Source organism: Castor canadensis, chromosome 9 (genome assembly GCF_047511655.1).
Source record: "Castor canadensis chromosome 9, mCasCan1.hap1v2, whole genome shotgun sequence".
In the NCBI taxonomy this organism is placed as follows: domain Eukaryota; kingdom Metazoa; phylum Chordata; class Mammalia; order Rodentia; family Castoridae; genus Castor; species Castor canadensis.
Window position 1 is genome coordinate 98930617 of NC_133394.1, and position 24894 is coordinate 98955510.

Sequence of the window (24894 nt, forward strand, 5' to 3'; positions counted from 1 at the left end):
GAATGTGCTTTTCATGTTAATAAGGTTATTAAAAGATAGGAAGCTAAAGACAAGTCTAAATAAAAATGAGAGGAATACAGTTTCAAGATGTTGATTTCCTTCTAAAATTCTACAAATGATACCAATGAATTGCTTATTAGTAACTAATTGGGGAGGTAAGGAAATAATTGTTTTTGCCAGGAGTAGTTTTTCTTTATAATGGACAATGTATTGTGGTAAATATCTCAAACCATATTAGTTTTTAAACAAAAAGAAACATAAATTATACACAAATATCAATTTAATAGAAGATTTTTTTTGGTCTGATATAGTATAGAAAATACTTCCCTTACATTGGTTTTCCTCTTGTAGGATACATAATGTTACTGGTAAAGAATGTGATTTATAATAGAAAGAAAATTCCCTTGATTTATGTCAGCAATAAGCTATTTTGAGAATGGGATTATGGTAGAACCTAGTTTGCTTATTCTCAATTCTATTGCAGTAATTTTTGAGAATCACTAATTATTATACTCATATTTATTGTCATCTCCCATTTAGATCTGGGTACTTTACATTTTTATATGTTTGTAAATATGGGAAGAAACATCTTTACATCCAGTGAGAAATGTTTCATGATGGGTATTCATAATGAAGTTTCTTAGAATTCTTTATGCTTTAGGGAGTATAGTACAGGAACCTAAAAACTGAAAAAGAGTATATTTTTTTGAGAGGTTAAGAGACAGTAATAATTTTCCTTCACTGATAACATTCATTGTATCTATTTTTATTTGTGTGTATTTTTCTAAAGAAAGATGGATTTTGCTTTCTGATTTTGTATGCACAGTATTCATTAGAGTCCATCAACTCAAGCGGGCTTCAACTTCATATCTTTTTGAGAATGATGGGAAAATATGAATCACCAAACAAAGGATCATGTTAGGTGTTTTGAAAATATCAGCTAATTTAATACTCTGGTTGCATTAATTTGCTAGGGTGTCTACAAATACATGAAAAAGTAAGTCATTAAGTGATGTTTAAAAAATAGGTTTTCTCCTGGCTCTGGATTTCAGATCCAGCATCAAGGATTTACAAGGCAGGTTTCCACTGAGGCTTCTCTCCTGGTCTTGCAGATAGCTATCTTCTTGTACCTCATTTGACTTTCTCTGCACATGTGCATCCTTGCTGCTCTCTTTCCTTTCAGAGGGCACCAGCATATTGAATTGGGGCATTACCCTTGAATCCATTTAACCTTTATCACTCAAAAGTCAAGTTTCACCATTTGAATTTTGGAGAAAAACAATTCAGTCCATAACACTGATTTCCAAATAGAAATGTTGCATAGAAATAATATTAAAGGAGCTCCATTTAAAACCCTTATTTTTAGGCATGACTTTGAGTTTGTATTTCATTGACTTCACAGTGAATATTTTAGCACTACTAAACATTATCTTAGAGTGTACCATGCAGTCATTGTGTTAGGCTCTTTGTATTTAATAAGACTTTTAATGCAGTAATAAGACTGCATCTTGGCCTCAATTATTCCTCAGAGACCAGTGGAGGAGACAGAACCATAAACACACCAGTGTGAACCTTTGGTATACAGGGTTATGAATGAATTCTAGGAACACACAAGTTGAAAGCATGTAGAAATAAAATGCTTTCATATGATAATAATGAGGAGAATCTTCCTCCTCTAAGCACAGTGTGCACTGACAGTGACGTACACCTTTCTGTAGCTGGGATTCTGTTTTGATAGAGAAAATTTGTTATTATTTTTCTTTTGATGAAAAGATGGAGCACATTGTTAGTTTCACAATAAGACTTTCAGACTGCTTAATTGCTGGTTGTGCCCAGCTTTGACCTTTGTCTCCCATGTCATTTTATGCTTTAAATCATATGTTTGCTGCTTTTTCTCCCCATTTTCATGTTGCCTCACTTTCATGTTCACCTGTCTAATCTTATTCTTTTAACAAGACTGATAAAATATGATTATTTCTAGAAAGAAGTTCACTGCTTACTAATGTGCATAAGATAAAAGAATCCTTAGGACATAAAGATATGAATTATGGTAGATTACATCAAAGCCAAAATAAAAAATAATTTAAATTATGCAGTAAATATTCTTTATATATATATATATATATATATATATCATTGACATCACATTGTACAACCAGCACATGTTGTACACTGACCTCTGACCCTTGTTAAGATTGAGAGATCCTCTTCCAATTTTAGTTGAGTTCCACTTCAAAATAAATATTCCCCACTTTGTTATTGAGCATAAGCACTTACTTTTTCTAAAGCATGTATTCCAGAGACAATTTTGAGATGAATTTTGCATATCTAAAGAGTGTTTATCTCTTCTATCACGTAAAGAAAACTATCTTTCAGTGACATGGAGCATCCATACAAACTAGAATGTTGTAGATGATTTTCGATTCACCCTATGTAGTATGATTTTAGAACAGTGTGTTTTTTCAGTATAAATAAAGTCAGACTAGAGAATAGTTTTTCTTTGTAACAGATTGAATTGAGTATTAGAGAGTTTCTTTCTTTCTCTTTACTTCCTACCAACTAACATGTAGAAATGTTCTCTGAAATATAGTCACTTAACAAACAGCAATTCAGACGTTGCTTTTTAGTTGGTAGAGTATTATACGATTAATGTAAAGCTTGTCTCAGAAGTTTCAAATATTTTTTCCATTTTTTTGGTTAATTTTTCTGACCTGAATAATCCCCTTGTAAATATCTGTGGCTACCAATTTAATGATCAGTTCCCTTGTTCTTGTAGTAGCCAGCAAGCAAGAAGATGTGAAGTTCAGCAAAAGGAAAGCTTGAAATTTGTTTTATCATTACTTTCTTCTTTGGCCTTCTACAAAGTGTTAAGGTTACCACAGAAAAAGAAATTTAGAAAAGCAATGCATTGTACATCTTTGTCTTTCCTAAAATAACTTTGTAATTTCTCTATATTATAAAAATTAGCAGGGGGCTTCCCTAACTCAAAGCAATAAAACAATAACAAGGACATTTGTTATATTATGCTTGGACAGAGAAAATCTATGGGATGCTGTGTGTATAAATTCTGTAGATTAAATTAAATTCTGAAAAGACATGGCAACTATGTAACTTTGTCACCATTAGTAGGTTTTCCTTTTGCTATGAGTAGTCTGATTTTTGTCCCACAATTTTCTCTTATTCTTTGTTTACTACAAAATTCAATGTACCATTAGTGTAATTTCGTTCTAGATGTTAGCAAAAAAAATTATTAATGGCTAAAACCCAAATGGAGCAAAATTACATATAATAAATTTAGTTGGCTTTTCATTTCCTCCCAGTAATCAGTATTAACTTTATTCGTTCACATCAGAATCTTATCTATGCATTAAAAAACATTGGTGTGTAAGTGTGTCTTTTACTATTTGGAGACAGATTTTTACCAATTGATAAATGTTCATTTGTACTTCTTTTTTTTAACCTGATAAACATTTGAAGATTTTTCAAAATTTTAAAATCTATATCATTCTTTCCATGGACGTAATAATATTCATTTGAATACGTGTAAGAATCACTGAACTAGTCTAGTGTAAGAAGTTCTTGGGTTGTTCAGACTCTGCTATTACAACAGTTTTGCATTGAATTTGGACATGAGTCAGTACCAAGATGCATCCTAAAATTGTTGAATCAGTTACTTTTATTCTCAGACTTCTTCAGAAGTTGGGTTGCAGCTGTTCCACTTGCAGTTTGCTGTTCGGCTATTTATGTTTCTGAATTGTGGTTGTTCTTAAATTTTCAGCAATTTAGGCTTTTGTTCTATATGATGTATTACAAATAATTTTTCAGTCCATCAACTGAAAAGTAAACTTTAATTTCTGCAATCTTATCATTTTCTATCTTTTAAAAAATATTATAATATACTTTCAGATTGTAGAGAATATCATACCCGAAGCATAAGCTATCAGTATGTATAGTTAAAGGAAATAAATAGAATGACTCCTCTACGCCTAGTAACAAAGTTGAGAATCATATGTTACCAACATCTTAGAAACAGTCTTTTCTATTTTATTATTTACTTATTCACATGTGCGTACATTGTCTGGGTCACTTCTCCCTCTTCCTCCCATCCTGCTCCCCCCTCTTGCTCCCTTACCTAGAAATAGTCTTATTCTTGGGAAACTGCCACCCTGGGGAGTTGTAACATTATCATGCAAAATTTTATAGACCTGCCATGTATATGTAATTCCCCTAACACTTAAATGTTTATTTTTTTAATTGCACAAACTTGTTACTTATGTGTAACACTAGTTTGAAGTTATACTTACATATTTCCACTTTTCTTTTTTTGTTTGAGTGGGTATGTGTGTCTGTTTGGTACTGGGATTTTAATTCAGGACCTCATCTTTGCTAGGCAAGCACTCTACACCATTAGTAATGCTGCCAGCCCTTTTGGCCTCACCTATTTTATAAATAGGGTCTCTCAGGCCTGCCTGGACTATGAGCCACGTATTTACATTTCCAGAGTAGTTGGGATGATAGGTGTGTGCCACCATGCCCAACTTTCATTGGTTGAGATGGGGTCTTGCAAATTTTTGCTTAGGGTGGCAAGTAGTCAGGATTATAGGCTTGAGCCTTGGTACCCAGCCTGCTTTCATTATTTGAGATGGTGTCTTGTGCTCAGGAACACCCTGGACCCCAGTCCTTATACTTATGCATCTTGCATAGCAGGGGTGACAAGGCCATGCCACCATAGCCATGTTTTTTTGTTCATGTGAGGTCTTGTTAACGTTTTACCTGGGTGAGCCTTGAAAGGTGACCCCCTAACTCAGTTTCCCAAGTTTTTGGAATTACAGGAATGAGCTATCACACCCAGTCATGGATTTGCAATTTTTAAAAGCTCTAAGACAGTGTTTTATCAGATGACTAGACCAAGACATTTTACTGACAGCTGGATTTTTGCAACTTTTCATATAATTCGGTGATTTTGTTTTATGACTCTACTGTATAAAAGCAATAAAATCAATAGCATGTTAACTATGCTTTTTACCATTAGATAATTTCAGACTCATTTCGATAGACAAGCTATTATAGGTTTACACTTCTATGGAAGGGACGATTAATTCCCCCCTTCCTCAAACTTACTCGACTTATCAAAAAAACCTATATTAACAGTTGTATTGAGATACATCTACATACTATAAAATTAATTCATTGTAAATGTGCAGTTCAATGACTTCTGGAAAATGTAAAAAGTTACACAATCGTCACGTTGTTCTAATTTCACAAAGCCAATAAGAAATGACATTTTTATGTTCTTTCTGTCTAATAGGTGTGAAGTCGTGTCTTTTGCATCATTTGTGTATCCTTGAATATAACTGAGGTTGAGTAACTTTTTAGATTATTGTGGGGTTATTTTTATTTATTTACAAGCAAACACTTTGCTCATGTTTCTTTTCCATTATTTTTAATAAGCTTGTGTTTTATATATAAATTTTTTAAATTACTAAGCAAATGCTTAAGAAAATTCTTTATTCTAATTAAGTCTGTGGGTTTCTTGTGTTATCGGTATCCTTAAAATATTTCTCATTTTCTTTTATTATCCAGCTGATTACTTGTTGATTTTCAATTTAACAGAGGCCAGAATACCAAACATTCCCATTGTAATGTTTTTTTATGCCCTCATCAAATATTTCCAACTATGAAACTAAATAGTATTTCTTTTTGTATTGTTTTCAAAGAGATTATAATATTTATTTTAAATTGAAGATTTAATTCTACTCAAAATTTTATTTTGTGTAGTTTTTAGGGTGGAGTAAATTTGTTTTCATTTTACTTCTCTTCTATTTCTATTTTTCTTCTTCTTCCATGATTTCCTCCTCAGTCTTTCTCCTCTCATTTCTTTTTTCTACCTTTGCACAGATATAAAGAATTGTCCCATTTTACTTATTGAAGGCTCCTTCTTTCTTTTATATATCTCCAATGAGTGCATTGTCATTTTGAGATTTCATTAAGAAAGTAGTTTCAGTTGAAACCATTATTTCAAATTTTTTATATTAGCTCTTAGGTATGGTTGAAATTGTCCTCTCCTTTAGTATCTGAAATATTTTGATTAATTTTGGGTCTCTTCTTTTTCATATAGATTTCAGAATAATATGTCAGCTTCTATGAAACTTGTGATTTGAGAGTTTAATAAGATATACAATGCATCTGATTTGAAGAAAGGACATCATTATTAATTTTGATCCTCTAGACAATGACTATGTTAGCTCTATTTACTTTTCAATTATGGGTTTTAACATGAATTTATAATTCTAAACATCAATAGTTTATACACAGTGCTTTTAATTTAAAATGCCAACATTAAATGAAAACTTGTATTTTTTATGGGTATTACAATTGTTATTTTAAATGGTATTGTACCCATCAAAATGAAAAGTCTCACATTCATTCTATTTTTTTTAAATTTTTTTAAATTTTATTATTCGGATGTGCATATAAGGCTTGGGTCATTTCTCCCCCCTGCCCCCACCCCCTCCCTTACCACCCACTCTGCCCCTCCCTCTCCCCCCTACCCCCTCAATACCCAGCAGAAACTATTTTGCCCTTATTTCTAATTTTGTTGTAGAGAGAGTATAAGCCATAATAGGAAGGAACAAGGGTTTTTGCTGGTTGAGATAAGGATAGCTACACAGGGAGTTGACTCACATTAATTTCCTGTGTGTGTGTGTTACCTTCTAGGTTATTTCTTTTTGATCTCACCTTTTCTCTAGTTCCTGGTGCCCTTTTCCTATTGGCCTCAGTTGCTTTTAAGGTATCTGCTTTAGTTTCTCTGCATTAAGGGCAACAAATGCTAGCTAATTTTTTAGGTGTCTTACCTATTCTCACCCCTCCCTTGTGTGCTCTCGCTTTTATCATGTGCTCAAAGTCTAATCCCCTTGTTGTGTTTGCCCTTGATCTAATATCCACATATGAGGGAGAACATACGATTTTTGGTCTTTTGGGCCAGGCTAACCTCACCCAGAATGATGTTCTCCAATTCCTCCATTTACCAGTGAATGATAACATTTCATTCTTCTTCATGGCTGCATAAAATTCCATTGTGTATAGATACCACATTTTCTTAATCCATTTGTCGGTGGTGGGGCATCTTGCTGTTTCCATAACTTGGCTATTGTGAATTCACATTCATTCTAATGATTTATTGGTATATTCCTTTGAATGTGCTATGAATACTTTATCATTAGATATACAGACAAATATTTAGATAGATATTAGGAATATAGTTAGATCAATAGATAGAGAATGAGAACAGAGATTAAGAGAAAGAAAGATACTGATAGGGAGGTGATAGATAGATAGGCATTGATCTTCATTGTTTGGATAATTTTTCATTCATTGTTGTTATATAACTACAGTAGTACAGAACATTGCTGAGGCATTTTATTAGTCCATTCCAAGTTGGCCTCAAACTCACAAGTCTTCCGACACACCATTCTGAATGTGGGGATTATAGGTGTCAGCAGCATGCTTGCCTTAAACTGTCTGTAGGTCTTAGAAAGTTCTAACTCATGACTTGTAATGCATTGATGGCTTCAAAATGGGTATCTTTCTCTGTGAATCTCTCAATAAGTTTCCTTGCACAATATCTTGGGTACTTAATAAGTGATTGAATCTATTATATGTAGTCACATATATATTGTGATATATTGACATATATATGTCAATGTAGCCAACTTAATTCATTTAAGCTACCCTATAAAATACATGAAATTATTTTCACGCACAGATATTACATACATAATTTCCTGTATGAAGTTTTTTAATGAATTTTTTTCACTCAATGCCATGATTGTTTTCCCAGAGTATCCTGAGTGAAGAGAAATTGGAAAGACTATTTGACATTGAACAAAGAGAAGTGTTTTGTGAGGAATAAGTCTGTTTTCAGATGTACCTTATATAGGAGAATAAATGTATACCTTGTGAAGGAAAAAATATAGAGAGACATTAATGTAAATGGGGAACAGTATGTGGGAGAACCAGTGGTAGGAGGAGGGGGAAAGGAGAGCTAATGTAAGCTGAATATGCTTAAATTATTTTTATGCATGAAGGAAAATAGCATAATGAATGGAATCCTTATAATGAAACCCTTTTGTGTAGGTGATGTACACTAATACAGTATTTATGTTATATAGAATAAAAGAAAAACACATGCATGAATAAGTGACAGAGCTATTAAGATTACATAAACAATATTACTTACTAGTGTTTGATCTGTTATAAGATGTTACCCAATTCTCTAGATATAGAACATATAAAGATAATTTTCCCAATAATTTCATTTAGAAAATGTGTTTTTCTATTCATTATTTCTATTCTTCGAAGCAAAACCAATGTTATCTGTCTCAATAGAACATGATTTATTTGTGACATTTTATAGACTTTTCAATAAAAAGCAGGCAAACTTGGTGCTGGAGGCTCACACCTGTAATTTGAGCTATTTAGTTGGCTGAGATCTGGAGGATTGTATGTGTTTTGAGGCCATCTTATGGAAATAGTTGAGAAGATCCCATCTCCAAAACAGCCAGAGCAAATTGGACTGGAGATGTGGCTCATGCAGCAGAGTGTCTATTTCTAAACAAAGTCCTGAGTTCAAAATCCATACCCCCCAAAAAAAGAGAGGTAGGCCTTGAGGACTTGATTTAATCCTAAAACAATAGACACCTCTCTTGTTTTTAGTGATATAAGTTATGTGTACTTTGTGAATAAATGGTAAATGATGAATAGATCTACATTCATGTATTACAAAAGATGATGCTTGTTAATGAAAGAGTTAGACTTTATTTTATCTCCCCTAAAAATAGTGAGTTTTCACTTGAAAGTGTGTCAGTATTCACACTGACTTGTAACAGTTCAGAGTACAACTTAAAAACAAAACCATATTGATTTTAGCATAGTCAGGATAAAACTATAAGAAGGAGGAGTGGATTGAGAATTAGAGGGAGTGATGATGATATCTGGCACATCTAAGGAGAAAGAAACTCTTTAAGGACTCCATTGCATGTGGTCTCCCTAAGCCTATGTCTATAGTTTTGGAGGAATATTTATATCATAGCCAACTACTGGTAAATCTTCTTCAAAGTAAACAAAAAGCAAAGGTTTCCATGATTAAAGTCTTCTAAAAGAGCATCCTCAGTAGACAAGATTTGAGCTATGTAATGCTTAAATATATTCTTTAATAACTGTTTAAAGACATTGAAATCTGATAAATATATTCAAATAAAATATATTCTGTTACATTCTGAAACTTTCTTAAACTTCCATATTACGATTAAAGGAAAATATTTCATACCGAAATTTCCACTGAAATTATTAGTTTTGGTGAACTGAATTATCCATGATGTTTTACTTATTATTCTTGTGCAGAGCTGATTTCTAATTCAGTAATGTTATGATAAAATATAACATATATTATGTACATTGTATATTCTATATAGAGATATTTACTTCATTTCATTTAACTTTTCATTTGAAAATTTAATCGATATTTAAAATATAAAAATTATACATATTTATTAGGTACTGTGTGATATTTCTGAACATGTTTAAATGAAGTTAAACTCATATTTTTCCTCAAGCATTTGTCATTTCTTTATGGTGAAAAACTCCTTTCTTCTAACTTTTTCAAGTAGACAGTACGTTATTGTTATTGGTAGTCTTCTTATTACAGAATAGCAGGCCAGAATTTGCAAAAACAATTTACATATGTAGTCTATGTACAAATATATGTACAATATATATGTATTCATCTTATAGATGTAAAATGAACATATGTGTGTGTATATGCAATATCAAATGCAATAATATGTTCAATTTTGGGAAACTGCATATTTTAATTTGACCATATTTATATGTATATTATTAATCACTATTGAAAAATACCTGTGGTTTGTGTAATAGAACCCAATCTTTGTTGTTTCAAGTATTTACTGAGATTTTTTTCTATTCCACATTTTATTTCATTGCTTCTCAGGGTTCAGATTCTAAACAACATTTATCCTTTTTGGGTTTTTTTGGTGGTACTGGGTTTTGAACTCAGGCTCTCATGTTTGCTAGTCAGACACTCTAACATCCTGAGCCACTCCAAAAACCCTTTTGTGTTGGATTTTTTTTTGAGATAGGGCACCCCAAACTATTTGTGTGGGGCTGGTTTTGAACCATAAGCCTCCTGATTTCTGTCTCCTGAGTAGCTAGGATTATAGGCATGGTGCCTGGTCTTAATAATGCTTAAGTTCTTCATGATAATCATTCATTCAATTTATTGACTTTTGGTGCACAAACACGGGTCATTCATTGTTTTAGCACCATTTCTGGCTAAACATGACAATATGAATATTTTTTTCTTTATTTTAACAAGAGTGTATACATATGTCAATTTATCACACGGTGTGAATTAGCACTTTACTTACATATAATTTAGACTTCTCTCAAATCTGCTTCATATTACTCCATCCCATATTACCACTACAGTAAGTTTTGAATTGATAGTTTTCATTGTCATTTTCATTTCTATTTATTCATTTTTGTGGTATTGGGGACTGCATCCAGAGCCCTGCTCATGCTTGACAATTGCTGCACAGTAAGCTACATCCAGCCAGGTGATATTCATTTTTAGAACATGTGCAGTTATTAGAAGTTTACGTGCACCATGTTACAAAGATCCGTGCATTTGCTTACATGTGCGGGAAGTTCATGCAGTTTCACTGCTGTATGATGTCCATTGAATGCATAACACACAGTTCTTTGCTTCTTTCCCTTTGATGGCATCTGAGCTGTTTTCAGTATTGAATTTTTTTGTTGCTGTTACTGTGTTTGTAGAAAGGGCTTATACCTTACGCTCCTCCACCAGCTCCTTCTTTTGTGATGGGAGTTTTTCTGAGATAGAATCTCGGAAACTATTTGCTCACGCTGGCTTTGAACCATGATTCTCATGATCTCTACCTCCTGAGTAACTAGGATTACAGTCATGAGCCATCAGCACCCAGCTGTTTTTAGTTTTTATATTTATTAATAATTCACATCCACATTATTTGACCATTTTCCATGTAATCCATTTTCAATTTATGTAGTATTCTTTAGTATTTTCCTGATAGATGAATGACTAGTTTAGAGAATTTAAGGATTATCTGCTTCAGAAAAGAGTGCTATCTCCTAAATTGCTTATACTGATATGCATATCAAATAGATTATAAAATTTCCTTTGATATGCATCCCTTCAAAATTTGCTACATTTAAATCTCTCAGATGACATTGGTGAAATTTATAAGAATAAAGCACTCACTTTGGGATTGGTAGGTATTATTCTGACTATTTACTTTACTAGTTTTTGTTTGTTAGGTTTTTTGACACAAGGTCTCACTGTGCAGTTGAGGGTGGTCTTGAACTCATGGTTCTACTGCCTCAGCCTCCTCTTGCTAGGAATAGAAGCACTTACAAACATGTGTGGCTGCATTAATATTTTAATAATGTAAAATACTTAAAATATAACAATATTTATCACTTTATTTGGTTTGCATTTCTTTATTTTCTTTAAAATCCTTCACAATCCTCAAATCAGAGAAATTCATGTAAATGTTCTAATAAATATTTTAAAGGAATGCTCATGTTTCTATCCATGACACCTCTGAAGTTGTTTTTACAAAGTATATTGCTGGTCATATTCATTTTCATATACATAATAGTTTTCTAATTCAACCTACTGCAAACTTTCCTATAAAGCTAACACTTGAATTCATTGAATACAAACGTGAGGTTCATTGTGGTTTTCAAGTCTGTTCCATTTATTAGTGTTTTCTTGACACCCATGCCACATTATTTTAATTATTATTGCTTAATAGAATTCCAATCAAGCTATTCAATTCTCCAGCTTAATATTAAAGAGCACTTGCCATTTGAGAACATCTTGTATTTTAACCATTACTGTTTTGGTCATTTTGTTTGCATGCATTGAAGAAGTGCTGTTGTAAATGTTCTGTGATTCAATATTCCAGTCTTGAATGAAACACATTCATTGGTTTTGTGTTCGTTATATTTTGAGGTTGTCTCTCTACTCTTGAATTAATTTCAGTGTGATATGACATTTTGTTTCGTTTCTCAATTGATTGTATTTTGTTTTTATTTCGACAGAGATCATTGCCTATATTCAGGACTGATTATGGGCCTTGATATAGGTCCCTTTCATTCTTCTGATTAGGTTGTATTGCCCATTCCAGTACTAGTCTCTTTTGTTTCTGTAAGCCAGCAAAAGAATAGCAAGATTTATTATTTGGAATTTTGTTCATATGGATACACAAAATCATATGTGTCTTTGAGCAAAGTTATTCAATCACTGACTCAATGCTGTTCTGAGAGAAAGTTAATAAAAAATATCAACTCTAGGTACTGAATTTGTACTTTTAGACTTATGGGCTGTTTTTGTGTTTACTAAGATTGATCAAATAAATACACACTGTGTTACTGAGACACGTGCTTCTCCCTGTTCAAAAAAGTATTTTAAGACATAAGGGGAAAATAGATGTGCTTAAGTGTGTGTCACCCTGTGTTGATTCATTAGCAAGCTTTGTCTATTGAAGAGACCAAAAACTCATAGGTAATGAACATGCCGTGTATGAACACTTGGTTTTAGTATGCCCAAATCACTCCTTGGAGTAGTTGATTTCATGGTTTAGACAGTGAAAAGAGAAGTTGACTCTAAAACACCTTGTGTTTCAGGTAACGAAAAGTGCTCAAAAATGTCAGGGTCCTCTCAAAAGGACAAAAGAAGCAGTGTGAAACTATTTATTAAAAACCAAGAACGATTGGTAGAATAGGTTAAAAATTATATATTTTGGATTTTGTTGTTGCATCAAAGAACATACTCTTGTACTTGTGGAATAAATGTAGACCTAGCAGGCTCAAAGTAGGCAAAACCTACAACCAGGCTCAGAGACATCTGAGTATATTGTATATATTGTTTAAACATTAAGTCATATTTCTTACTTCAATCTAAACTTAATACTAAATAATAACTTCAGATTTCTGTCCTGGGTCACTACGTATTGAGCAGTGTCTAACCTGCTCTTTAATCTGTCCATTGGTTTTTAAATTTCATTTGTTGACATTTTTATTTTTAGATTTCTTTAGTTCATAAAAATGTGTTCCTTGCTCAAAGTTTCAGGTTTTGCCATCATACTATTAAAGAGAGTATGCTGAGTAATTTTATGTTTCATTTCAAATAGTATTTTGAATCATTGTTAATATTTCTAGTCCCTTTGTTTTGCTGTTCTGATGATCATTCCTTGGTCAACATGAATTGCTTATTTACTTTGCAGTTATTTCAATGGTGAGACACCTTTGGAGGTAGGGTCAAAGTTTTTCTAATGTTTTCTTCTATCCTTTATTTGAACTGAAAGCCCATGTAAGTTCATTTGTTAATAATTCTCAAGAAAGTGTTGTTCATCCACACAGTCTAAAGTCAAGACAGGCAATTCTCCTTGCAGCTCACTACTGTGTGTTGAAATTCATGTTAAAAAAGTCAGTGTAGACCTTGTGAGTTCAGCGTTATGTGAATGTGTGGAGTGGGGGGTTTGGAGCAAGCCTCAATTGCCATACCTCCCCATGTCTGCAGTGCACTATGGAGCCTTTGAAGTAACACCTCAAGTTTGAGAGAAACCTTATGCTTCTGAGTCATGCTTTTATTTTCTGGGCAGTTTGTTGGTTTTTATTTACTTACCAAATCCAAACTAAATTTTAAAAGAGCAGTTTTATATTTTATGCTAATTTTTAAATCTTTTTTAGTTTGCCATAAAAGGAACTATGCCTATATTTTAAATTTAGTTTAATGAATGAATCCTATTACATAATATGAGCTAGACCTTAGTTTCCTCAGGCACCAAAATACTTATATATATTTTTCTAATAACACTAATGTTTGGAGATCACTTCCAAAATTTACAATACATATGATATATAATTGCTTTGTGTTTAAAATATTTTATAGCATGCCATGAATCTTGCCATAGCATACATAAAGTTTTTATTTTTTAAATTATTGCTTCTGTATAATTATTCTGTATAAAAATCTTGTATTCTCTAAGGTTACAATATTAATGTTTTCTTAGCATATTTTTGACCTTGCTACATATTCATTATTGCTTTATTACTGCTTCTGCATGGCATTTTTTTGGCTCATTTTATCAGCTACCTCTAGAAAATAGCTAATCCTGGTCATGCAAAACAATGTTACCCACTAATGTCTGAAGCTAGTTTTCTATTGCATTTTCTAAGTAAACATCATCTGTGTCTTCTTTTGTTTTGGCTATCCTGTGGTTTTAACTGAGGGCCTCATGCCTATCAGAGAGGCACTTCACACTTTGAGCCACTCTTCCAGCTTGGGTACAGGGGTTTGAACTCAAGGCCTGAACCTTCAACCACTCCGCCAACTATTTTTTGGGTTATTTTGTTTGTGTTAGTTTTTTTGAGACAGAATCTCACAACTATTTGCCCAAGCTGGCTTCTAACCATGATCCTGCTGATCTCTGTCTCCTGAGTAGATAGGATTTCAGAAGTGAGCCATTTGTGTCCAGTTCTGGGTCTTCCTTTTAGCAAAACAAAAACTTTCAAGAAACTTGAAATTTCAATAATTTATCTCACCAAGTGTTACTGAATATAACCCTTGAAATATGTATGTCACACTGCATAGAATATGTATGTAGCTCTATTCTCTATAATTTCTAGTAATTCTTTCAATTTGTTTAAAATTCATTTTTGAATACTTAGCTTAAGCATTGTTTCATCATTCCCTTGCTCATCCAAAAAAATTCCCCCATGGGCTTTGCTCCTCCTTCTTTATAAGACCCATTTCCTTTATTTTTGTAAATTAGTGTGGGTTAATTGAATTCATTACATGTACAAATTTTGAATTGCAAGAATATTGTACTTGTTTTTATGCCTTGGGCATAGTACAAAAACTGACATATATTGAATGCTAAACATTGTTTGTTAAAGGTCTGAAGCTGTAACTTCAATTGAATGGTGACTCCCTAACTCAGATTCCCAAGTTGTTGGGATACAGGAATGAGCTATCACACCCATCATCGATTTGCAATTTTTAAAAGCTCTAAGATAGTGTTTTATCAGATGACTAGACCAAGACATTTTATTGACAGCTGGATTTTTGCAACTTTTCGTAAAATTCTGTGACTATTTTATTTTATGTCTCTATTGTAAAAAGCAGTAAAATAGGTAGCATGTTAATTATGCTTTTTACCATTAGATAATTTCAGACTCATTTCGATAGACACGCTATTATAGGTTTACACTTCTATGAAAGGGACGATTAATTCCCCCCTTCCACAAACTTACTCAACTTATTAAAAAAACCTTTATTATCAGTTGTATTGAGATACATCTACATACTATAAAATTAATTCATTGTAAATGTGCAGTTCAATGACTTCTGGAAAATGTAAAAAGTTACACAATTGTCACGTTGTTCTAATTTCACAAAGCCAATAAGAAATGACATTTTTATGTTCCTTCTGTCTAATAGGTGTGAAGTCGTGTCTTTTGCATCATTTGTATATCCTTGAATATAACTGAGGTTGAGTAACTTTTTAGATTATTGTGGGGTTATTTTTATTTATTTACAAGGAAATACTTTGCTTATGTTTCTTTTCTGTTATTTTTAATAAGCTTGTGTTTTATAAATAAGTTTTTTAAAATACTAAGCAAATGCTTAAGAAATTTTTTTATTTTAATTAAGTCTGTGGGTTTCTTGTGTTATCGTTATCCTTAAAATATTTCTCATTTTCTTTTTTTATCCAGATGATTACTTGATTTCAATTTAACAGAGGCCAGAATATCAAACATTCCCACTGTAATATTTCCTTTATGTCCTCAACAAACAATTCCAACTATGAACTAATTAGTATTTCTTTTTGTATTATTTTCAAAGAGAGTATAATATTTATTTTAATTTCAAGATTTAATTCTACTCAAAATTTTATTTTTATGTATTTTTGGGGGTGGTCAATTTGTCCTCATTTTACTTCTCTTCTATTTCCTTTTTTCCCCCTTCTTCCATAATTTCCTCCTCAGTCATTCTCCTCTCATTTCTTTTTTCTTCCTTTGTACAGAGAAAAAGAGTTGTCCCACTTCACTTATTGAAAGCGCCTTCCTTCCCTTACATATCTCTAATGCTTGCTTTGTCATTTTGAGATTTCATTAAAAAAGTTGTTTCAGTTGTCATTGAACATGTTTTATATTAGTTCTTCTCCTTTCGTATCTGAAATATTTTGATTACTTTTGCGTCTCTACTTTTTCATATAGATTTCAGAATCATATGTCAAGTATGAAACTTGTGACTTGAGAATTTAATAAGATATACAATGAATCTATGATTTGGAAGAAGGGACATCCTTATTAATTTTGATCCTATAGTCAGTGACTATGTTAGTTCCATTTACTTTTTAGTTATGGGTTTTAACATGAATTTAAAATTCAAAACAATATTTTATACACAGTGCTTTTAATTTAAAATGATTGTATTAAATGAAAACTTGTATTTTTATAGGTATTTCAATTATTATTTTAAATGATATTGTACCCATCAAAATGAAAATCTCACATTCATTCTAATGATTTATTAGTATATTCTTTTGAATGTGCTATGAACACATTATCATTAGATAGATATACAGACAAATATTTAGATAGATATTAGGAATATAGTTAGATCAATAGATAGAGTATGAGAACAGAGATTAAGAGAAAGAAAGATATTGATAAGGAGGTGATAGATAGGCATTGATCTTCATTGTTTGGATAATTTTTCATGCATTGTTGTTATATAACTACAGTAGTGCAAAACACTGCTGAGGCATTTTACTAGTCCATGCCAAGTTGGCTTCAAATTTCCAAGTCTTCTGACACACCATTCTGAATGTGGGGATTATAGATGTCAGCAGCATGCTTGCCTTAAACTGTCTGTAGGTATTCGAATGTTCTTACTCATGACTTGTAATGCATTGATGGCTTCAAAATGGGTATCTTTCTCATGAATCTCTCAACAAGTTTCCTTGCACCATATCTTGGGTACTTACTAAGTGGTTGGATTTATTATATGTAGTCACATATATATTGTCATATATTGACATATATATATGTCAACGTAGCCAACTTAATTCATTTAAGCTACCCTATAAAATACATGAAATTATTTTCACTCACAGAATATTAGATACATAATTTCCTGTATGAAGTTTTTAAATGAATTTTTTCTCTCAATGCCATGATTGTTTTCCCAGAGTATCCTGAGTGAAGAGAAATTGGAAAGACTATTTGACATTGAACAAAGAGAAGTGTTTTGTGAGGAATAAGTCTGTTTTAAGAGGTACTTTATATAGGAGAATAAAAGTATCCCTTGTATAGGAAAAAAGAGAGACATCAATGTAAATGGGGAACAGTATGTGGGAGAACCAGCGGTAGGTGAAGGGGGATAGTAGAGGTAATGTAAGCTGAATATGCTTAAATTATTTTTATGCATGAAGGAAAATAGCATAATGAATGGAATACTTATAATGAAACCCCTTTGTGTAGGTGATGGCCACTAATGCAATATTTAAGTTGTATAGTATAAAAGAAAAACACATGCATAAATAAGTGACAGAGCTATTAAGTTTACAGAAACAATATTATTTACTAGTAATTGATCTGTTATAGGATGTTACACAATTCTCTATATAGAAAATATAAAGATAATTTTCTCAAAAATTTCATTTAGAAAAAATATTTTTCTATTCATTGTTTTTCTATACTTCGAAGCAAAACCAATGTTGTCTGTCTCAATAGAACATGATTTATTTGTGGCATTTTATAGACTTTTCAATAAAAAGCAGGCAAACTTGGTGCTGGAGGCTCACACCTGTAATTTGAGCTATTTAGTTGGCTGAGATCTGGAGGATTGTACGTGTTTTGAGGCCATCTTGTGGAAATAGTTGAGAAGATCCCATCTCCAAAACAGCCAGAGCAAAATGGACTGGAGATGTGGCTCATGCAGCAGAGTGTCTGCTTTCTAAACAAAGTCCTGAGTTCCAAATCCATACCCCCCAAAAAAGAGAGGTAGGCCTTGAGGACTTGATTTAATCCTAAAACAATAGACACCTCTCTTGTTTTTAGTGATATAAGTTATGTGTACTTTGTGAGTAAATGGTAAATGATGAATAGATCTACATTCATATATTACAAAAGATGATGCTTGTTAATGAAAGAGTTAGACTTTATTTTATCTCTCCTAAAAATAAGTGAGTTTTCACTTGAAGATGTGTCAGTATTCACACTGACTTGTAACAGTTCAGAGTAGAACTTAAAAACATAAACATATTGATTTTAGCATAATCAGGATAAAACCATGAGAAGGAGGAGTGGATTGAGAATTAGAGGGAGTGATGATGATCTCTGGCACATTTGAGGAGAAAGAAACTCCTTAAGGACCCTGTTGCATGCGGTCTCTCTAAGCCTATGTCTATAGTTTTGAAGGAATATTTATGTCAGAGCCAATTATTGGTAAATCTTCTTCAAAACAGCCTAAAAGCAAATGTATCCATGATTAAAATCTTCTAAAAGAGCATCCTCAGTAGACAAGATTTGAACTATGTAATGTTTAAATATATTCTTTAATAACTGTTTAAAGACATTTAAATCTGAGAAATATATTCAAGTGAAATATCTTCTATGTTATATTTTGGAAGTTTTTAAATGTGCATATTAAAGATTAAAGGAAAAAATCTTAAATTAAAATTTTATTTGAAATTATCAGTTTTGGTGAACTGAATTATCCATGATGTTTTACTTATTATTCTTAGGCAATACTGATTTCTAAATCAGTAATATTATGATAAACTATAACATGCATCATGCACATGGTACATTCTATATAGAGATATTTGCTTCATTTCATTTACTTTTTACTTGAAATTTTAACCGATATTTAAAATATAAAAATTATACATATTTATTAGGTACTGTATGATGTTTAAAATTTTAAATTCATATTTTTCCTCAAGAATTTGTCATTTCTTGATGGTGTCAAACTACTTTCTTCTACCTTTTTCAAGTAGACAGTACGTTATTGTTATTGTTATCTTCCTATTACAGAATAGCAGCCATAATTTGCAAAAAACATTTTATATATGTATAGTCTATGTACATATGTATACACAATACATAGGTATTCATCTTATAGATATAAAATGAATATGTGTGTGTATATGCAATATCAAATGCAACAATATGTTCAATTTTGAGAAACATTGCATATTTTAAATCTGATCATATTTTATGTATGCTATTAATCACTATTGAAAAATATCTTTGGTTTGTGTCATAGAACATGATCATTGTTGTTTCAAGTATTTACTGAGATTTTTTTCTTTTCCACATTTTATTTCATTGCTTCTCAGGGTTCAGATTCTAAACAACATTTAGCCTCTTTTTTTCCTTTTTTTGGTGGCACTGGGGTTTGAACTCAGGCCCTCACATTTGCTAGGCAGACACTCGAACTTCCTGAACCACTCCAAAAGCCCTTTTGTGTTGGATTTTTTGATAAAGGGCATCCCAAATTATTTGCATGGGGCTGGTTTTGAACCATAATCCTCCTGATTTCTGTCTCCTGAGTAGCTAGGATTACAGGCATGGTGCCTGGTCTTAATAATGCTTAAGTTCTTCATGATAATCATTCATTCAATTTATTGACTTTTGGTGCACAGACACAGGTCATTCATTGTTTCAGCACCATTTCTGGCTAAACATGACAATGTGAATATTTTTTTCTTTATTTTAACAAGAGTATATACATGTGGCAATCTGTCACTCGGTATGAACTAGCACTTTACTTACATATAATTTAGGCTTCTCTCAAATCTGCTTATATTACTCCATCCCATATTATCACTACAGTAAATTTTGCATTGATAATTTTCATTTCTATTTATTTATTTTTGTGGTATTGTGGACTGCATCCAGAGCCCTGCTCATGCTTGGCAATTGCTGCACAGTAAGCTACATCCAGCCAGGTGATATTCATTTTTAGAACATGTGCAGTTATTAGAAGTTTACGTGCACCATGTTACAAAGATCCGTGCATTTGCTTACATGTGCGGGAAGTTCATGCAGTTTCACTGCTGTATGATGTCCATTGAATGCATAACACACAGTTCTTTGCTTCTTTCCCTTTGGTGGCATCTGAGCTGTTTTCAGTATTGAATTTTTTTGTTGCTGTTACTGTGTTTGTAGAAAGGGCTTATACCTTACGTTCCTCCACCAGCTCCTTCTTTTGTGATGGGAGTTTTTCTGAGATAGAATCTCGGAAACTATTTGCTCACGCTGGCTTTGAACCATGATTCTCATGATCTCTACCTCCCGAGTAACTAGGATTACAGTCATGAGCCATCAGCACCCAGCTGTTTTTAGTTTTTATATTTATTAATAATTCACATCCACATTATTTGACCATTTTCCATGTAATCCATTTTTAATTTATGTAGTAATTCTTTAGTATTTTCCTGATAGATGAATGACTAGTTTAGAGAATTTAAGGATTATCTGCTTCAGAAAAGAGCGCTATCTCCTAAATTGCTCATACTGATATGCATATCAAATAGATTATAAAATTTCCTTTGATATGCATCCCTTCAAAATTTGCTACATTTAAATCTCTCAGATGACATTGGTGAAATTTATAAGAATAAAGCACTCACTTTGGGATTGGTAGGTATTATTCTGACTATTTACTTTACTAGTTTTTGTTTGTTAGGTTTTTTGACACAAGGTCTCACTGTGCAGTTGAGGGTGGTCTTGAACTCATGGTTCTACTGCCTCAGCCTCCTCTTGCTAGGAATAGAAGCACTTACAAACATGTGTGGCTGCATTAATATTTTAATAATGTAAAATACTTAAAATATAACAATATTTATCACTTTATTTGGTTTGCATTTCTTTATTTTCTTTAAAATCCTTCACAATCCTCAAATCAGAGAAATTCATGTAAATGTTCTAATAAATATTTTAAAGGAATGCTCATGTTTCTATCCATGACACCTCTGAAGTTGTTTTTACAAAGTATATTGCTGGTCATATTCATTTTCATATACATAATAGTTTTCTAATTCAACCTACTGCAAACTTTCCTGTAAAGCTTAACACTTGAATTCATTAAATACAAACGTGAGGTTCATTGTGGTTTTCAAGTCTGTTCCATTTATTAGTGTTTTCTTGACACCCATGCCACATTATTTTAATTATTATTGCTTAATAGAATTCCAATCAAGCTATTCAATTCTCCAGCTTAATATTAAAGAGCACTTGCCATTTGAGAACATCTTGTATTTTAACCATTACTGTTTTGGTCATTTTGTTTGCATGCATTGAAGAAGTGCTGTTGTAAATGTTCTGTGATTCAATATTCCAGTCTTGAATGAAACACATTCATTGGTTTTGTGTTCATTATATTTTGAGGTTGTCTCTCCACTCTTGAATTAATTTCAGTGTGATATGACATTTTGTTTCGTTTCTCAATTGATTGCATTTTGTTTTTATTTTGACAGAGATCATTGCCTACATTCAGGACTGATTATGGGCTTTGATATAGGTCCCTTTCATTCTTCTGATTAGGTTGTATTGCCCATTCCAGTACTAGTCTCTTTTGTTTCCGTAAGCCAGCAAAAGAATAGCAAGATTTATTATTTGGGATTTTGTTCATATGGATACACAAAATCATATGTGTCTTTGAGCAAAGTTATTCAATCACTGACTCAATGCTGTTCTGAGAGAAAGTTAATAAAAAATATCAACTCTAGGTACTGAATTTGTACTTTTAGACTTATGGGCTGTTTTTGTGTTTACTAAGATTGATCAAATAAATACACACTGTGTTACTGAGACACGTGCTTCTCCCTGTTCAAAAAAGTATTTTAAGACATAAGGGGAAAATAGATGTGCTTAAGTGTGTGTCACTCTGTGTTGATTCATTACCAAGCTTTGTCTGTTGAAGAGACCAAAAACTCATAGGTAATGAACATGCCGTGTATGAACACTTGGTTTTAGTATGCCCAAATCACTCCTTGGAATAGTTGATTTCATGGTTTAGACAGTGAAAAGAGAAGTTGACTCTAAAACACCTTGTGGTTTAGGTAACAAAAAGTGCTCAAAAATGTTAGGGCCCTCTAAAAGGACAAAAGAAACAATGTGAAACTATTTATTAAAAACCAAGAACAACTGGTAGAGTGGGTTAAAAATTATTTATTTTGGATTTGGTTGTTGCATCAAAGAATATAAGATTGTACTTGTGGAATAAACGTAGACCTAGCAGGCTCAAAGTAGGCAAAACCAACAACCAGGCTCAGAGACATCTGAGTATATTGTACATATTGCTTAAACATTAAATTATATTTCTTACTTCAATCTAAACTTAATACTAAATAATAACTTCAGATATCTGTCCTGGGTCACTATTTTTGAGCAGTGTCTAACCTGCTCTTTAATCTGTTCTTTGGTTCTTAAATTTCATTTGTTGACATTTTTATTTTTAGAATTCTTTAGTTCATATAAAACATGTTTCTTGCTCATATTTTCAGTCATTGTTAGTATTTCCAGTCCCTTTCTCTTGCTGATTCTGGTGATCATTCCCTGATGAACATGAATTGCTTATTTACTTTGCAGTTATTTCAAAGGTGAGACACCTTTGGAGGTAGGGTCAAAGTTTTTCTAATGTTTTCTTCTATCCTTTATTTGAACTGAAAGCCCATGTAAGTTCATTTGTTAATAATTCTCAAGAAAGTGTTGTTCATCCACACAGTCTAAAGTCAAGACAGGCAACTCTCCTTGCAGCTCACTACTGTGTGTTGAAGTTCATGTTAAATTTGAGTGTAGACCTTGTGAGTTCAGCGTTATGTGAATGTGTGGAGTGGGGGGTTTGGAGCAAGCCTCAATTGCCATACCTCCCCATGTCTGCAGTGCACTATGGAGCCTTTGAAGTAACACCTCAAGTTTGAGAGAAACCTTATGCTTCTGATTTGTGCTTTTATTTTCTGGGCAGTTTGTTGATTTTTATTTACTTACCAAATCCAAACTAAATTTTAAAAGAGCAGTTTTATATTTTATGCTAATTTTTAAATCTTTTAGTTTGCCATAAAAGAAACTATGCCTATATTTTAATTTTAGTTTAATGATTGAATCCTATTAAATAGTAAGAGCTAGACCTTAGTTTCCTCAGGCACCAAAATACTTATATATATTTTTTTCTAATAACACTTATGTTTGGAGGTCAGTTACAAAATTTCCAATGCATATTATATACAGTTGCTTTGTGTTTAAAATATTTTTAAGCATGCCATGAATCTTGCCATAGCATGCATAAAGTTTTCATTTTTTTATTATTGCTTCTGGAAAATTATTCTGTACAAAAAATCTTTTATTCTCTAAGTTACAATGTTAATATTTTCTGAGAGTAATTTTTTGACCCTGTTACATATTTCTTATTGCCTTATTACTGTTTCTGCATGGCATTTTTTGGCTATCATTTTATCAGCTACCTCTAAAAATAGCTAATCCTGGTTATGCAAAACAATGCTACTCTCTGACATTTGAAGCTACATTTTTATTGCATTTTCTAAGTAAATATTATCCTGGTCTTCTTTTGTTTTGGGTATCCTGTAGTTTGAACTAAGAGCCTCATGCCTATTAGAGAGGCACTTCACACATTGAGACAATCCTCCAGCTTGGGTCTTTGTTTTGTTTTTGGTACAGGGGTTTGAACTCAGGGCCTGCACCTTAACCACTTTGCCAGTTGTTTTTTGTTTTTTTTTGTGTGTGTTAGTTTTTTTGAGATAGAATCTCACAAGTTTTTGCCCAAGCTGGCTTCTAACCATGATCCTCCTGATCTCTGTCTCCTGAGTAGCTAGGATTTCAGAAGTAAGCCATTTGTGCCCAGTTCTGGGTCACCCTTTTAGCAAAACAAAAGCCTTCAAGATTCTTGAAATTTCAATAATTTATCTCACCAAGTGTTACTGAATATAACCCTGGAAATGTTTATGTCACCCTGCATAGAATATGTATGTAGCTCTATTCTCTATAATTTCTAATAATTTTTTCAATTTGTTAAATTTCATTCTTGAATACTTAAGCATTGTTTCATCATTCCCTTGCTCATCCAAGAAATTTCCCCACGGGATTTGTTCCTCCTGCTTTCTAAGACCCATTTCCTCTATTTTTATAGAATTAGTGTGGGTTAACTGAATTGATTACGTGAACAAATTTTGAATTGGAAGAATATTGTACCTGTTTTATGCCTTGGGAATAGTACAAAAACTGGCATATACAAATGCTAAACATTGTTTGTTAAAGGTCTGAAGCTGTAACTTCAATTGAATGGTGACTCCCTAACTCAGATTCCCAAGTTGTTGGGATACAGGAATGAGCTATCACACCCATCATCGATTTGCAATTTTTAAAAGCTCTAAGATAGTGTTTTATCAGATGACTAGACCAAGACATTTTATTGACAGCTGGCTTTTTGCAACTTTTCATATATTTCTGTGAGTATTTTGTTTTATGTCTCTATTGTATAAAAGCAATAAAATCAATAGCATGTTAATTTTGCTTTTTACCATTAGATAATTTCAGACTCATTTCGATAGACACACTATTATAGGTTTACACTTCTATGGAAGGGACGATTAATTCCCCCCTTCCACAAACTTACTCAACTTATTAAAAAAACCTTTATTATCAGTTGTATTGAGATACATCTACATACTATAAAATTAATTCATTGTAAATGTGCAGTTCAATGACTTCTGGAAAATGTAAAAAGTTACACAATTG

The 24894-nt window shown here is 32.3% G+C and overlaps 1 protein-coding gene and 1 long non-coding RNA gene across 5 annotated transcripts in view; both read left to right on the forward strand.

The window, feature by feature from the left end:
• LOC109702104 (UDP-glucuronosyltransferase 2A2) overlaps positions 1-24894 on the forward strand; it is a 111343-nt gene that overhangs the window by 51891 nt on the left and 34558 nt on the right. The window lies entirely within an intron of this gene.
• LOC141410964 (uncharacterized) overlaps positions 1-24894 on the forward strand; it is a 45230-nt gene continuing 20336 nt past the window's right edge. The window contains exon 1 of the long non-coding RNA XR_012435790.1: positions 1-24605. This is a non-coding gene — a long non-coding RNA (uncharacterized lncRNA). The remainder of the gene's footprint in view (positions 24606-24894) is intronic.